General features: G+C 40.4%; 1 protein-coding gene across 1 annotated transcript in view; it reads right to left on the reverse strand.

The window, feature by feature from the left end:
• LOC142760435 (galactose-3-O-sulfotransferase 2-like) overlaps positions 1 to 18,609 on the reverse strand; it is a 109,868-nt gene that overhangs the window by 31,125 nt on the left and 60,134 nt on the right. The gene's annotated exons all lie outside the window — the stretch shown is intronic.

Here is an 18,609-nt window from a genome sequence, read left to right on the forward strand (position 1 = left end):
TAATATAATCACTAATACCTCACTATAATATAATCACTAATACCTCACTATAATATAATCACTAGTACCTCACTATAATATAATCACTAATACCTCACTATAATATAATCACTAATACCTCACTATAATATAATCACTAATACCTCACTATAATATAATCACTAATACCTCACTATAATATAATCACTAATACCTCACTATAATATAATCACTAATACCTCACTATAATATAATCACTAATACCTCACTATAATATAATCACTAATACCTCACTATAATATAATCACTAATACCTCACTATAATATGATCACTAATACCTCACTATAATATAATCACTAATACCTCACTATAATATAATCACTAATACCTCAATATAATATAATCACTAATACCTCAATATAATATAATCACTAATACCTCACTATAATATAATCACTAATACCTCACTATAATATAATCACTAATACCTCACTATAATATAAACACTGTTACCTCACTATAATATAATCACTAATACCTCACTATAATATAACCACTATTACCTCACTATAATATAATTACTAATACCTCACTATAATATAATCACTAATACCTCACTATAATATTTTTTTTTGTATAATATAATTTTTTATTGCTGTCGAATTATATAAAATGTTACAATAACTTTATATTAAACAAAATATTATGTAGTACAGACACTATCCCAAAGTCAATGCTGGAAAATTAACAATCTCCCCCTAAAACCCTGGAAAATATCACGTGGGGAGGGGAGAGAGAGACATTGAAAGAAAAAGAAAAAAGAGGAACAAACAAACAAAAAACAAAATAAAAAAACATGGCTCCTCAAACAGCTACTAACACATTTTAAACCAGCCCTAAGGTCTTTTTCTGCTTGGGGGATAGTTCCACTATTCATCTCTTACACATCTTATAAAAAAAATTCCCCTTCCTCTTAAGGCCACGGCCAGACGTGGCGGAATTGCTGTGGAATTCCGCTTTGGACAGTCTGCAGTGAAATTCTCCAGCGGCCGTTTTTTACAGTTGTTTCAATACATTTTTAGGCAAGTTATTTCAGACAGTGTGGAAAACTCCACTGCGGACCATAGGCTGCGGTGCGGAATTTTCCCTCCGCAGCATGCACTGACTGTTTGCGGAGAAGAGGCGGAATTTCACTGCTTATTTCAGCCATTGCAATGCAAAAACTGAAATCTGTGGCAAGTCCGCTGTGTTTTCTGCAACGTCTGAATTACCTGTCAAATATGCAAATGTTGGTGCAGATTCGTTGCGTAAATGCCCCAATTCTGCACCAACATTTGCAGCGGAAAAAGTCTGCCGCGTCTGGCCGTGCCCTAATACCTAACTATAATATAAACACAAATTTATCACTATCATATTCAAACTCATATCTCTCAAGAATATTAAGCTTTGACACCTCACTATAATACAAATAATAAGGCCCAGTTCACACAGCGTTTTTTGGTGCTGATTTTGACTGGGAAACCGTGGTTTAGCGGTTTTTGTTTGCTTGCGGAAAAAAAACATCAGGCCCTATATTAGAGCTGATTTTGCTGCTAAACTTCCATTGAAATCAATGGGAGGGGGAAAAAAAGACACTGTTAGTTTGGAGAGGTTTTTGACCAAATACCACCACGGTTATTGTAGTTGCAAAATAAAATAAAAAGCCGTGCATTTTAAAATTCAAAAGAAAAGTTTGAGGCAGATTTTTTTCTGCCTGTCAACTCAACTCTGTGTGGACTAGGCCTCATGCTTCACAATAATATAAACGCTAATACCTCCCCAAAACCACTGTAAGGGCATGACCACACATGGCGGAATTCCTCCGCAACTGTCCGCATCAATGCCGCACCTAATCCGGGTTGCGGATTACGGCTGCGGATCTGCACAAAATGTGCAGAAAATTGATGCGGACTAGCTGCTGCGGACTGCGGGAAAAGTGCTTCCCTTCTCCCTATCAGTGCAGGATAGAGAGAAGGGACAGCACTTTCCCTAGTGAAAGTAAAAGAAATTCATACTTACCGCCCGTTGTCTTTATGACGCGTCCCTCCTTCGGCATCCAGCCCGACCTCCCTGGATGACGCGCCAGTCCATGTGACCGCTGCAGCCTGTGCTTGGCCTGTGATTGGCTGCAGCCGTCACTTACACTGAAACGTCATCCTGGGAGGCCGGACTGGAGACAGAAACAGGGAGTTCTCGGTAAGTACGAACTTCATTTTTTTTTACAGATACATGTATATTGGGATCGGTAGTCACTGTCCCGGGTGCAGAAACAGTTACTGCCGATCGCTTAACTCTTTCAGCACCCTGGACAGTGACTATTTACTGACGTCTCCTAGCAACGCTCCCGTCATTACGGGAGCCCCATTGACTTCCTCAGTCTGGCTGTAGACCTAGAAATACATAGGTCCAGCCAGAATGAAGAAATGTCAAGTAAAAAAAGCAAGACGCATCCGCAGCACACATGACATGTGCATGACAGCTGCGGACTTCATTGCGGAACTTTGAATCTCCATTGAAGTCAATGGAGAAATTCCGCCATGAGTCCGCCACTGCTCCGCAACAGACAGAGCATGCTGCGGACACCAAATTCCGCTCCGCAGCCTATGCTCCGCAGCGGAATTGTACGCATCGTGTAAACGAACACTGCTAAATTAAAGTGAAAGTCAATGTAGAAACGGCTCCGCTGCGGATTAACGCTGCGGAGTGTCCGCAGCGGAATTTAAGTGCAATTCCGCCATGTGTGAACCCGCCCTAAATGAGGTATGCAGAGCACAGGTACACAGGACAGATCATTCCCAGCTACTCACTGCCCGAGTAACTAGCATAGGATGGTACAGAACAGACGATCAGTAAGGGCACATTCAGACGTGGCGGAATTGCTGTTGAATTCCGCTGTGGACAGTCCGCAGTGTAATTCTGCAGCAGCCGTTTTTTACATTTGTTTCTATACATTTTTAGAAAACTTAGTTTAGACGTTGTGGAAAATAACAGTGCGGAATGTAGGCTGCGGTGCAGAATTTTCCCTCCGCAGCATGCTCATGACGTTGCGGAGAAGCAGCGGAATTTCACTGCGGATTTCAGCCTTTGCAATGCAAAAACTGAAATCTGTGGCAAGTCCGCTGTGATATCTGCAACGTCTGAATTGCCTGTCAAATATGCAAATGTTTGTGCAAATTCGTTGCGTAATTGCCCCAAATCTGCACCAACTTTTGCAGCGGAAAAATTCTGCCACGTCTGAACATGGCCTAACACAAGATGTACTAGGATTAGCGGCTTTGATCCAGGGTTTTTAACTGATCGCCATTTTCTGGGGTCAAGAAGGAATTTTTCCCCTGTGATAATAATTGGCCACATTTGTCCAGGGTTTTTGCCTTCTTCTGGATCAACAGGTTTAGGTATAGGGTTGTCATTCACATTAATAAAATATACAAATAAAATATATAAAATAAATATTACAATTCTCTTGTGTCTTTATTTTTCAGCATGTGGTGGAGTTCAATATCCTTTTAGGCTAAGTCCATACATTTGTTACATGCGGATTTTGCAGCGGATTTGTCGTGGTTTTAATTTTTCGCATTGCAAAGGGTGAAATCTGTGGTGAAAATCCACTGCAACAGAATATACATGGTGCAGACTTTAAAATCAGAAATGTGCACTGATTTTCACACTGAATGCTTTCGACTACATGTGGATGGGGTTTTGAAAACCTCCATGTATTGTACTGTAAAGTTCCATGGATTAGGGGTGCGAAATCTGTATCGCAAATCCACAGCAATTATGCCACATCTGAAAATTCTAATCATGTTTATTTCTATCTGCCTCTGGAACATTGATCAGGGGATTAACTCTATGAGGTCCATATACCCTAATAGGATATTACCCAATATGAAAAGTTGTTGTGATGAGATACCATTTTAATGGGACGTTCTTGTCATGCATGGATCTCTCTCTTTTGTAGCAGCACAGTCCTATGGCTAACAAACAGGGCTTCGGAACCCTGGGACTCCCCTCTGTTACCTATGTCTTGATAGGGCATATGTAAAGAGAAGGTAAATAAAAGACAAGATAACTGTTAATATGTTCACACATGGTCAGTGGTGTATATAGAAGAGAGGGGGTCCATAGCAAAGACCAAAATGGTCCCCCATTATAGTGCCAGGTTTTGACACTCCAAAAGAAAAGCCAGGTGCCAGGTATGTTTCCTCTTCCACGCCCTTTCAGTAATTATTGAGCTTATTCCCCACTCTCTCGATTGCCAGCAAAGGTAATGGGACAAACTAACACTAGACCCTCCTCTCTCCCAGGGTCTCACAGCAGCTGCATGGTCTATGGTGCGTACAGTGTATATTCATTAACCCCTTAACTCACAATGACGCAACTGTACGTCATGGTTTGTACTGCCGTAAGGCACCATGACGTACGGTTACGTCATGGATTTATTCTGTCACCATGTCAAAAGACATGGTGACAGAATAGTGATATAAGCTGTCACAGACAGCCAATAGTCACTATGATGCGGTGGGGGACCAATCCTGGCGCTGCGCAGCCCGTGATCGCTGTGATTGGTCATTAGTGACTGACCAATCACAGCATTGCCAATTTGTTAGCCGATCGGCTGTTGGCAAAAGGAGGCCTAACAATGGCCTCCTGTCTGCCAAGTATGGAGGACTGTTAGGCTCCGCCCAGAGGCAGGGCTTCAAAAGCTTCCGGCCGCAAACGGAAGATGACGGCAGGCTCAGAAACTGAGCCTGTGCCATCAGCCGCGGGTGTCAACTGTATTTTACAGCTGACACCCTGCTGTAACGGCAGGGATCAGAGCTAGCTGTGATCCCTGTCGTTAACCCCTTAGATGCCGTGATCAAAAGTGATCGCGGCATCTTAGTGGTTTCTAGCCAATTGGCATGGCCACGATGTGATCGCGTGGGTGCCGATCATTGTTATGGTGGCCTACAGGTCTGCCATGTATGAAAGCTCATTAGGCCCCGCACAAAGGAGGAGCCTAAGCCTGCTGTCAGTGAATAACTGACAGCTCTAATGCATTGAACTACGTGAGTAGTGCAATGTATTAGAGTAAAGATGAGAGGTGCAGGCCTCGAAGTCCCCTAGTAGGACAAAAAAAGTTCAAAAAAAGTTATAAAAATGTTGTACAAAAGTCTTAAAATAAAAGTTATAGCCTTTTTCCTACAATAAATAATTTATTATAGGAAATAAATGAAAACGTTACAGAAAGTACACATATTTAATATCCCTGTGTCCGTAATGACCCAAACGATAAAACTATAATGTTATTTATCCCGCAGTGAACACCACAAAAATAAAAAACAATGCCAGAATCACTATTTTTTGGTCACCCCCCCCCCCCAAAACATAGAAAGTGATAAAAAAAAGTTGCATGTAACCCAAAATAGTACCAATAAAAACTAAATCCCGTCCCACAAAAAACAAGCCCTTGCACAGCCTTGTTGACACAAAAATTAAAACGTTATGGCTCTCAGATAATGGTGACGCAAAAAATAAATAATTTTAACCCTTTTCAGGACCAAGCTCATTTTGGCCTTCAGGACCTACAGCATTTTTTCAAATCTGACATGAGTCATTTTATGTGGTGATAACTTTGGAATTCTTTTACCTATCCAAGTGATTCTGAGATTGTTTCCTCGTGACATATTGTACTGTATGTTAGTGGAAAAATTTGGTCAATAAATTCATTGCTTATTTATGCAAACTACCAACATTTTAAGAAAGTTTGCAAAAATTATGATTTTTCTCATTTTAAATGTATCTGCTTGTAAAATAGATATTAACCCCTTCGCGCTCAGCGACGTACTATTCCGTCGCGCTAACCAATACGTTCACACTCAGCGATGGAATAGTACGTCGCGGGAATTACGGCCATTTCGGCCGTCCTCTCGACACAGGAACTGTGACAGCTGCTGTCTCGTACAGCAGCTGCCGCAGCTCCTACAGCAAGGACCGATCGCTGTGTCCCCACTGATTAACCCCTTAAAAGCCGCGTTCAATACCGAACACGGCTTTTTAGGGGTTAAGCTACAATCGCCGGCCTGCTACACGATAGCGGCCGGCGATGGTGACTATGGCAACCGGACACCAAACAATGGCGTCCGGCTATGCCATCGACGGAAGCCTAGTGGGTCCTGACGAATTCAGGACCCACTGTGCTTGCTGTCAGTGAGTAGCTGACAGTTCTAATACACTGCACTACGCATGTAGTGCAGTGTATTAGAATAGCGATCTGGGCCTCCTGCCCTCAAGTCCCCTAGTGGGACAAAGTAATAAAGTAAAAAAAAAGTAAAAAAAAGATGTGTAAAAATAAGAAAATAAAAGTTTTAAAAGTAATAAAAGTAAAAATCCCCCTTTTTCCCTTATCAGTCCTTTATTATTAATAAAAATATATAAACAAACAAATAAACTATACATAATTGGTATCGCCGCGTCCGTAACGGCCTGAACTACAAAATTATTTTGTTATTTATCCCGCGCGGTGAACGCCGTAAAAGAAAATAATAATAAACCGTACCAGAATAACAATTGTTTGGTCACTTCACCTCCCAAAAAATGGAATAAAAAGAGATCAAAAAGTCGCATGTACCTTAAAATGGTACTGATCGAAACTACAGTTTGTTACGCAAAAAATAAGTCCCCGCACGGCTTTATTGATGGAAAAATAAAAAAGTTATGGCTCTTAGAATAAAGTAACAGAAAAAGTGAATGATTTTTTACAAAAAGTATTTCATCGTGCAAACGCCATAAGACACAAAAAAACGATAAACTTCTGGCATCGCCGTAATCGTATCGCCCCGCAGAATAAAGTGAATATGTCATTTATAGCGCACGGTGAACGCTGTAAAAAAAATAGAATGAAAAAACAATAGTACAATTGCGGTTTTTTAGTCACCACGCCACTTAAAAATAGAATAAAAACGGATCAAAAAGTCGCATGCACCCCATGAAAACTACAATGAATTCCTCAAGTTGTCTAGTTTCCAAAATTGGGTCACTTTTGGGGGGTTCCCACTGTTTTGGCACCACAAGACCTTTTCAAACCGGACATGGTGCCTAATAAAAAGGATGCCTCAAAATCCACTAGGTGCTCCTTTGCTTCGGAGGCCGGTGCTTCAGTCCATTACCGCACATGTTGGATATTTCTCAAAACCGGAGAATCTGGGCAATAAATATTGAGTTGCGTTCCTCTGGTAAAACCTTTTGTGTTATAAAAAAAAATGGTATAAAAAGTATTTTCTGACAACAAAAAAAATGGAAATTTCACCTCTACTTTGCTCTTAATTCCGGTGAAACACCTAAAGGGTTCATAAACTTTCTAAATGCTGTTGTGAATACTTTTGGGGGTCTAGTTTCTAAAATGGGGTGTTTCATAGGGGTTTCTAATATATGGGCCCCTCAAAGCAACTTCAGAACTGAACTGGAACCTAAAAAAAAATAAAAATGAGGCAATACTTTGCTTCTTACACTATGCTGATAATGAGCCGTGCCCACCCCGAGATGACCCCAGTTTTGACCGTTTGTATAAATGGAGAACCCTATTAGACCGTTTCAGTGCCCGGTTTTCCCAAGCATTCACCCCCGAGACGTGTATATCTATTGATGAGTCCTTGGTACATTTTAAAGGGATGCTTCAATTCCGCCAGTACCTACCGAGTAAGAGGGCAAGGTATGGCGCGAAGATGTATAAGCTGTGCGAGTGCATCAGGTTATACCTACAAATTTAGGATGTATGAAGGGAAGGACACCAGTATTCAGCCCCCAGAATGCCCCCCCCCCTTACTGGGAGTTAATGCAAAAATTGTGTGGGATTTGGTGCACCCACTGCTTGATCAGAATTACCACCTCTACCTGGATAATTTTTATACCAGCGTCCCGCTCTTCAACTGCCTCTCTTCCAGAAGTACTGTGGCATGCGGCACTGCTAGAAGAAATCTGAGAGGCCTCCCTAAGACTCTGCTTGGGCAAAGACTCAGAAGGGGTGAGAGCAGGGCACAATCTAGCAGCAACATATTGTGTGTCACGTACAAGACAAGATAGATGCCACACCAGTACCCATGTACCTGTACGAGGTACCAGTGCAATGACCCCCAAACCAGACTGCATCCTGGACTACAATAGGTACATGGGAGGGGTGGACTTGTCAGATCAAGTCCTAAAGCCCTACAGCGCCATGCGGTGTGGTATAAGAAGTTGGCCGGGCACATCATACAGATGGCATTGTAGAATGTGTACGTGCTACGTCGATGTACAGGCCAGAGGGGAACTTTCCTGAAATTTCAAGAGGTGGTTATCAAGAAACTAATTTTTAGGGACCAGGAAGGGGGGGCACCCAGTACTTCTGGAAGCGGGGCCACATGCATCACACCAGGGCAACACTTTCCAGGAGAATTTCCCCAAACTTGCAAGAAGGGAAAAAGTCAAAAGAGGTGCAAAGTCTGTTATAAGAGGGAGATAAGGGAGGACACAATATATCAATGTGACACGTTTCCTGAAAAACTAAGGCTCAGTATGAAAGAATGTTTTAAAATTTATCATACATCCATTGATTTTTAATCTATGCCAGTTTTACTTAGCCTGATGCACTCCGCACAGCTTATCCCCCCTCGTCTTTCCCTTCTGGGCCCTGCTGTGTGCCCAGGCAGCTGTTAACAGCCACATGGAGGGTATTGCCGTACCCGTGAGAACCCACATTACAGTTTTTGGGGTGTATGTCTCCGGTCAAAATGCTCACTACACCTCTAGATGAATGCCTTAAGGGGTGTCGTTTTAAAACGGGTCAATCCCCAGTAGGCCAAATGGAGGTCCTTTCCTTTTGAGCCCTCCCATGGGCCCAAACGTCAGTTTATCACCACAAATGGGGTATTGCCGCACTCAGGACAAATTGGGCAACAAAATGGGGTATTTTGTTCCCTGTGAAAATAAGCCATTTTGATCAGAAATTACATCTTATTGGAAAAAATGAATTTTTTTTAATTTCACAGCCCAATTTAAATAGGTGCTGTGAAAAAACTGTGGGGTCAAAATGGTAACAACAACCATAAATCAATTCCCTGAGGGGTGTAGTTTCCAAAATGGGGTCACTTCTAGTGGGTTTCCATTGCTTTGATACCTCTGGGGCTCTGCAAATGCGACATGGCACCCGAGAACCAATCCAGCAAAATCTGGACTCCAAAGAACAAATAGCGCTCCTTTCCTTCTGAGCCCTCCCATGGTCGCAGACTGCAGTTTATCACTACAAATGGGATATTGCTGCACTCAGGACAAATTGGGCAACAAAATGGAGTATTTTGTTCCCTGTGAAAATAAGACATTTTGATCAGAAATTACATCTTATTGGAAAAAATGTCATTTTTTTCATTTCACAGCCCAATTTAAATAGGTGCTGTGAAAAAACTGTGGGGTAAAAATGGTAACAACAACCATAAATCAATTCCCTGAGGGGTGTAGTTTCCAAAATGGGGTCACTTCTAGTGGGTTTCCATTGCTTTGATACCTCTGGGGCTCTGCAAATGCGACATGGCACCCGAGAACCAATCCAGCAAAATCTAGACTCCAAAGAACAAATAGCGCTCCTTTCCTTCTGAGCCCTCCCATGGTCGCAGAATGCAGTTTATTACCACAAATGGGATATTGCTGCACTCAGGACAAATTGGGCAACAAAATGGGGTATTTTGTTCCCTGTGAAAATAAGACATTTTGATCAGAAATTACATCTTATTGGAAAAAATGTCATTTTTTTCATTTCACAGCCCAATTCAAATAGGTGATGTGAAAAAACTGTGCCGTCAAAATGGTAACAACAACCATAAATCAATTCCCTGAGGGGTGTCGTTTCCAAAATGGGGTCACTTCTAGTGGGTTTCCATTGCTTTGATACCTCTGGGGCTCTGCAAATGCGACATGGCACCCGAGAACCAATACAGCAAAATCTGGACTCCAAAGAACAAATAGCGCTCCTTTCCTTCTGAGCCCTCCCATGGTCGCAGACTGCAGTTTATCACCACAAATGGGATATTGCTGCACTCAGGACAAATTGGGCAACAAAATGGGGTATTTTGTTCCCTGTGAAAATAAGACATTTTGATCAGAAATTACATCTTATTGGAAAAAATGACATTTTTTTCATTTCACAGCCCAATTCAAATAGGTGATGTGAAAAAACTGTGGGGTCAAAATGGTAACAACAACCATAAATCGATTCCCTGAGGGGTGTAGTTTCCAAAATGGGGTCACTTCTAGTGGGTTTCCATTGCTTTGATACTTCTGGGGCTCTGCAAATGCGACATGGCACCCGAAAACCAATCCAGCAAAATCTGGACTCCAAAGAACAAATAGCGCTCCTTTCCTTCTGAGCCCTCCCATGGGCCCAAAGGGCAGTATATCACCACAAATGGGGTATTGCTGCACTCAGGACAAATTGGGCAACAAAATGGAGTACTTTATTTCTTGTGAAAATAAGACATTTTGAGGTAAAACTACATATTATTGGAAAAAAAATATTTTTTTTTAAATTCCCAGCCCAAATTAAATAAGTTCTGTGAAGAAACTATGGGGTATAAACGGCCACATTACCCATAAATGAATTCCTTGAGGGGTGTAGTTTCCAAAATGGGGTCATTTCTGGTGGGTTTCCATTGCTTTGATACCTCTGGGGCTCTGCAAATGCAACATGGCACCGAAAAACCAATCCAGCAAAATCTGCACTCCAAAGAACACACAGCGCTCCTTCCATTCTGAGGCCTCCCATGGGCCCAAACGGCAGTTTATCGCCACAAATGGGGTATTGCTGCACTCAGGACAAATTGGGCAACAAAATGGAGTACTTTATTTCTTGTGAACATAAGAAATTTTGAGCTAAAACTACATATTATTGGAAAAAAATTATTATTTTTTTAATTCCCAGCCCAATTCAAATAAGTGCTGTGAAGAAACTATGGGGTATAAACGGTCACATTACCCATAAATGAATTCCTTGAGGGGTGTCATTTCCAAAATGGGGTCATTTCTGGTGGGTTTTCATTGCTTTGATACCTCTGAGGCTCTGCAAATGCGACATGGCACGAAAAACCAATCCAGCAAAATCTGCACTCCGAAGAACACACAGCGCTCCTTTCATTCTGAGGCCTCCCATGGGCCCAAACGGCAGTTTATCGCCACAAATGGGGTATTGCTGCATTCAGGATAAATTCGGCAACAAAATGGGGTATTTTGTTCCCTGTGAAAATAATAAATGTTGATGAAAAATTACATTTTATTGGAAAAAATTTCATTTTTTAAATTTCACAGCCCAATTCAAATACGTGCGGTCTAAAAACTGTGCAGTCAAAATTATAACAACAACCATAAATGAATTCCTTGAGGGGTGCAGTTTCCGAAATGGGGTCACTTTCGGGGGATTCCTCCTGTTTTGGCACCTCAACACCTCTTCAAACCTGGCATGCTGCCTAAAATATATTCTACTAAAAAAGAGGCCTCAAAATCCACTAGGTGCTTCTTTGCTTCTGGGGCTTGTGTTTTAGTCCACGGGTGCACTAAAGACACATGTGGGACATTTCTAAAAACGTCAGAATCTGTACAATACATATCTAGTAGTGTTTCTCTGGTAATCTCTTCTGTGTTACAGAAAAAAAATTAATACAATTGAAATTCAGAAATAAAAATTAAATTTGCAAATTTCACCTCCACTTTGCTTTAATTCCTGTGACATGCCTAAAGGGTTAAATAAACTTTCTAAATGCTGTTTTGAATACTTTGAGAGGTCTAGTTTTCAAAATGGGGTGTTTTATGGTGGTTTCTAATACATAGGCCCCTCAAAGCTACTTCACAACTGAACAGGTACCTTAAAAAAAAGGCTTTTGACATTTTCTTAAAAATATGAGAAATTGCTGTTTGTGTTCTAAGTCTTGTAACGTCCAAGAAAAATAAAAGAATGTTCAAAAAACGATGCCAATCTAAAGTAGACATATGGGAAATTTGAACTAGTGACTATTGTGGGTGGTATAACCGTCTGTTTTACAAACAGATGCGTTTAAATTCAGAAAAATGCTATTTTTTATGAATTTTCTCTAAATTTTGCAACTTTTCACCAATAAACACTGAATATATCGTCCAAATTTCACCACGAACATAAAGCCCAATGTGCCACGAGAAAACAATCTCAGAATCGCATGGATAGGTTTAAGCATTCCGACGTTATTACCACATAATTTGAAATATGTCAGATTTGAAAAATGGGCTCTGAGCCTTAAGGCCCAAACTAGGTTGCGTCCTTAAGGGGTTAATACCACACAAAATAATTACTATTTCACATATTTCATATGTCTACTTTATGTTTGCATCATTTTTTGAACATTCTTTTATTTTTATTGGACGTTACAAGGCTTAGAACCTTAGCAACAATTTCCACATTTTCAGGAACATTTGAAAAGATTATTTTTCAAGGACTATTTCAGCTCTGAAAAACTGCACCCCCTCAAAGTATTTAAAACAGCATTCAAAAAGTTTCTTAACCTTTGAGGCGTTTCACAGGAAGTAAAGCAAGGTAGAGGGGAAATTTACAAATCAATTATTTTCTTTGCCTAAATTAATTTGTAATACAATTTTTTCTGTAACACAGAAGGTTTTACCAGAGAAATGTAACTCAATATTTATTGCCCAGATTCTGCAGTTTTTTGGAAATACCCCACATGTGGCTATAGTTTGCTAATGGACTGAAACACAGGCCTCAGAAGCACATGAGAACGTAGAGGATTTTGGGGCCTTCCTTTTTTAGAATACATTTTAGGCACCATGTCAGGTTTGAAGAGGTCTTGTGGTGCCAAAACAGTGGAAACTCCCCAAAAGGAACACGGTTTTGGAAACCATACACCTTAAGGAATTTATCTAGGGGTATAGTTAGCATCTTGACCCCACAGGTCTTTTGCTATATTTATTGGAATTAGCCTGTGAAAATGAAAATCTAGAAATGTTTCATTTTTACAAGGAATAAAGAATAAAAAGCACCCGAAAACTTGTAAAGCTATTTCTACCGATTATGGCGATACCCCATATGTGGTAATAAACTGCTGTTTGGACCCACGGCAGGGCTCAGAAATGGCTCATCCTTCCCCTCTTCCTCTTCCACTTTGTTCCCCCTCCCTTCTTTCTCCCCTCTCCTCTCCCTTCCCCCTCCATTTTTCCTCCCTCTCCCCTCCCCCCGTGCGGTTTCTCATCGCAGTTACTATTGCCGCTACACTATATAATACAGAATGGCCCATGTGGCTAATATTGTTTTCCTGTTCCTCCCCGTGTGTCTTTTTGTTTCCCCCGACCCCAAGGTTTCTGTTACCTTCCTTTTCCTTTTTATTGCCTCCTATTCTATCCGTGGGTCCTCTCCTGTACAAGCACCTCCCCTTTGGTATGCACAGCAGGTCATGGTTGTTGTGACCTTAATTTGTTATGTCTCTATTATACAGTATATTCTTCATCCTTCAGCTGTGGATTGGTCTCTCTTTGGAGCGACTCGCTTTGTTCATTCCTTCTACGTTCTCCACAATTGGTGTCGGACACTGTCCAGCTGCCGGATAGCTGCTGGACAGTCTCTGTACTTACGGTTTTTACGTTATATATATATATATATATATATATATATATATATACATATATATATATATATATATATATATGTATATATATATATATATATATATATATATATGTAGGACTGATTTAGGCCCTTCTCTCCTTTTCCTTTTTCTTTTCTCCTATTTCCTTCGCCTCCCTCACTTCTATCCCCCCCTTTTTTCTCTCTCTCCCCTCTCCTTTCTTCCCTTTCCTCCTCCCCCATGTTAGGTAGATGGATCTGCTCAAGGTGGTGTCGCTGAATGTCCAGGGCCTTAATCTTCCTGAGAAATGGTCCTCCCTGCTACACCTTCTGTGGAAGAAGCAAACTTCTGTAGCCTTCTTACAAGAAACTCGTTTTCGACAAGATCAGATTCCGAGACTCTCAGACAGGAGACATGTTTTGTGGAAGAGCACGGAACACCCCTCTCTCCGTCTCAGGTTTCTCAAGATTCAGGAACTTAAGCGCATGGAGGACCTCACTTCTCACTGGATTAATCGACGTGACATTTTCTCTAAAACATGGTACCATTGGATTGTCTATCAAGACATTCCAGAATATAGGACCATCATGACTACCTGAGGCAGAGATGTCATGCCTCCTGAGGTGTGAAGCGGACCATGTGCCTACAGTAACCCCTCCCGCTCTACTTCCCGGCCCCCCATTTTTTTTTTCTGTTCGCTCCTTTTCTTTGTCTTCTCGAGCTCTCTCTCTCTGTCTATTTTCTTCTTTCTCCCTCTCTTCGATGTTGACATGCCGAATTCTGTCAGTTGTATTGACGCAATGTTGTGGACCTGCGTGTCTACTATTTGGCATATGTTATTATTCTGTTTTTCGCCCTCCCCCTTTTTCTTCTATTTGTTCCCTTGATTGACATGTGTTTGGACCCACGGCAGAGCTCAGAAGAAAAGGAACGCTGTTTGGCTTTTGGAGCTCAAATTTAGCTGGAATAGTTTTCGCGTGCCATGTCGCATTCGCAAAGCCCCTGAGGTAAAACAGTGGAAACACCCCAAAACTGACCCCATTTGGGAAACTACACCTCTTAAGGAATCTTTCTAGGGGTATAGTGAGCATTTAGACCCCACAGATTCTTTGCAGAATTTGTTAGAATTAGGCCGTGAAAATTAATATCAACTTTTTTACACTAAAATAATGATTGTTTTCATTTTCACAAAGAATAAAGGAAAAAAACACCCAAACGTTTGTAAAGCAATTTCTCCAAAGCACGCCCCACATGTGGTCATAAATGGTTTTTCATTAGAAATTAATTAACTCTTTCAGGACTGATTAATTTTTTGGTTTTTCATTTTTGTTTTTCCCTCCCAGCTTTCCGGGAGCCATAAAGTTTTTATTTTTCTGTGAGTAGAGTGGTGTGAGGGCTTATTTTTTGTGGGAGGAGTTGTAGTTTCTAGTGACACCATTTAAAGTACCATTTAATGTACTGGGAAACGTAAAATAAAGTTCTTTGCAGGCTGAAATTTGAAAAAGCTGCGATTCCTCCACTGTTTGTTTTTTTTCGCTTTTACGACTTTCACTGTGCAGTAAAACCGACAACTTAAATTTTTTTCTGAGACTTAATACGATTAAGGTGATACCAAATTTATACAGTCTTTTTTTATATCTTACTACTTTTACAAAGTAAAAACTATTTGTTAAAAACAAAAATGTTTTGTTTCACCATTTTCCGAATGACATCATGTTTTTTGGTCGATTGAGCGGTGTGAGGGCTTATTTTTTGCAGGACGAGCTGTAGTTTTTATTGGTACCATTTTTTGGTACATACAAATTTTTGATCACTATTTTTTAATATTTTTTTAAAAAGCTAAGATAACCAAAAAACAGCGATTTTGGTGTTTTAAATGCTTTCTTTTTTTGCTGTGTTCACCGTGCGGGTTAAATAATGGTATATTGTAATAGTTTGAACTTTTACGGATGCAGCAATACCAATGTTGTCAGTTTTTTATTTTTGACATTACTTTAGAGGAAAAATGGGGAAGGATTTTTTGTTGGACTTTAAATATATAATATATTTTTTTCACTAATAATAACTTTATTTACTTTTTTTTTACACATTGTATTAGTCCCCCTAGGTACTAATGAATAGCAGTATAATGTCATTTTTACAGGCTCCTGTAACAGCGCGATCAATGCGCAGCGGATGGTGCAAAGTGAAAATTTAAATTTTCTGCTGATTTGCCATTTTAATGCACAATATGTTGTGCCCAGTTTGTGCCACTGAAGACAAATACCTCATACAATGTTGAGCGGGTTCTCCCAGTTATAAAATCTCATATATGTGGACGTAAACTGGTGTTTGGGCATGCTGTGGGATTCAGAACAGAGGGAGCGGCATTTGGCTTTCGGAGCACAGATTTTGCTTGGTAGTTGTTCTGTTTGGGGTTTTGCTGGTATTTCAGTTTATAATGTAGGGGCATATGTAAGCTGTGCGGAGAACATCAGGGCATAATAAGAGGGTATAATAATGCAGTAAATAAAAAATAATTCATAGGCATGTGTCCGGTGTCGCACTGATAAATGATGCCCAAATTTAGCCGCTTTTTGAACGCTCTGCACAATTTCTGTCGCTATATTCTGAGAGCCAGAACTTTTTTATTTTTTCTCCACCGGAGCTGTGTGAGGGCTTATTTGTTGCGGGACAATCTGTAGTTTTCATTCGTACCATTTTAGGGTACATGCGATTTTTTTTATCACTTTTTATTCCATTTATTGGCAAGCAAGGTGACCAAAAACAAGCAATTCTGACAATGTTTTTTTGTCCTTTTTTAAAAAAAAAATTTTTTACATTTAACACCATGCGCTATAAATGACATTTTACTTTATTCTGCGGGTTGATACGATTATGGCAATACCATATGTAAATAGTTATTTTTTAAGTTTTGCAGAGTTTGCGCAATAAAATCACTTTTCTATAAAATAATTTATTTTTTGTGTCACCATTTTCTGAGAGCCATAACTTTTTTATTTTTCAGTAAAAAAAGCTGTGTAAGGGCTTGTTTTTTGCAGAACGGGTTGTAGTTTTTATTGGTACTATTTTGGAGTACATGCGACTTTTTGATCACTTTTATTATTTTGGGAGTGGTGGTGACCCAAAAAATAGTGATTCTAGCATTCGTTTTTTACTTATTTATTTTGCGGTGTACACTGTGTGGGAAAAATAATATAATAGTTTTATAGTTAGAGTCGTTATGAACGAGGTGATACCAAATATGTCCACTTATTTTGACACCTTTATAAAACATTTATTTTACCTTTTTTTTTTTTTGTTTTTACTTGTTTTACTTGAAGACCTGCAGCACTGATAACTGCTATAATACATTACACTATCTAGGTAGTGTAACGTATTATAAACTGTCAGTGTGACGCTGAGAGTCACACTGATAGGAAGCCTATCAGGACCAGCCTCTTGCTGGTCCTGATCGGCTCCCGTGCATGGCCGACCCGGAGGCCATTGTATGGTCTCTGGTTTTGCCATGACAATCAACGGCAGCACCGGTTCGCGGGGAGGTTTGTTGCAGCAAGCGCAGAAGTGAATTTACAGTGGGCGGTCGGGAAGCAAAAGTAATTTTATTGTGCAAACGCTGCAAAACATAATAAAACAATATACATTTGGTATCGCCATAATCATATCGACCCACAGAATAAAGTAAAAATTTCATTTATAGCGCACGGTGAACACTAAAAAAAAAGAATAAAAGACATTGTTAGAATTGCTTGTTTTTGGTCACCTTGCTTTCCAAAAATTGAATAAAAGGTGATCATAAAATCGCATCTACCCCAAAATGGTAACAATGAAAACTATAGATTGTCCTGCAACAAATAAGCCCCCACACACCTCCATTGGCAAAAAATAAATAAAGTTCTGTCTCTCAGAATATGACGACGCAAAATGTGCAGACCGCTCCAAAACCGGATAAGATTGGGCACCATTTATCAGTGCAACATCGGCCACACATCTGCAGATTATTATTTATTTACCGCATTATTATACCCTCTTATTATGCCCTGATGTACTCCACACAGATTATATATACCCTAATGTACTCCGCACAGCTATCGTATAATGTGGGGTATTGCCCCACATTACTAACTGAAATGCCAGCATAACCTCAAACAAAACTACTACTAAGCAAAATCTGCGCTCTAATATCCAAATAGCGCTCCCTCCCTTCTGAACCCTACAGCATGCCCAAACAGCGGTTTACATCCACATATATGGCATCACCATACCCGCGAGAACCCACTTAACCTGTTGCCGACACAGGACGAGAATGCTCGTCCTGAGCGGTGGGTACTTCGCACATTAGGACGAGCATTCTCGTCCTGTGTGACAGCTGTCTCTGCGCGTCATCTAGAGCGGGGCAACGGCTGTAATACACAGCCACGGCCCCGCTCTAACAGCGAAAGAGAAGTGAAACATCTTCTGTCCGCTGTTAACCCTTTGAATGCCGCAATGAAAGCTGATCGCGGCGTTCAATGAGAGGGGACTGCACTTTGATTGCGTCACAGAAAATAACTGTGATGTGATCAAAGCCCATAACTTGTATGGCCAGACAGCCAAGGGTCCATTGAGGGACCTCAGGGCTGTCTGAACATATTTCCTGTTGTTAGGGCATACTGAGGTATGCCCTAACAACTGCCTGTAACAACCTGTACAAAAAAGTATAACATTATTTATGATGATCGGTGTATGGTATAAAAAAAAATATATAAAAACTGCAGCGGAACTGCTTTTTTTCCAGAATTTTCGCCAAAATAAAAATGTATATAAATTAAACGATAATGTATTTGTACCAAAACGTGGTACCTACATAAAGTACAACTCGTCCTGCAAAAAACAAAGTCTCATACAACTACGTCGTACAAAAAATACAAAAGTTATGAGCGTCGGGATGCAAAGAGGGAAATATAAAAAATTGTTCTGTCCTCAAGGCTAAAATTGGCCGTG

Source organism: Rhinoderma darwinii, chromosome 4 (genome assembly GCF_050947455.1).
Source record: "Rhinoderma darwinii isolate aRhiDar2 chromosome 4, aRhiDar2.hap1, whole genome shotgun sequence".
Classification (NCBI taxonomy): domain Eukaryota; kingdom Metazoa; phylum Chordata; class Amphibia; order Anura; family Rhinodermatidae; genus Rhinoderma; species Rhinoderma darwinii.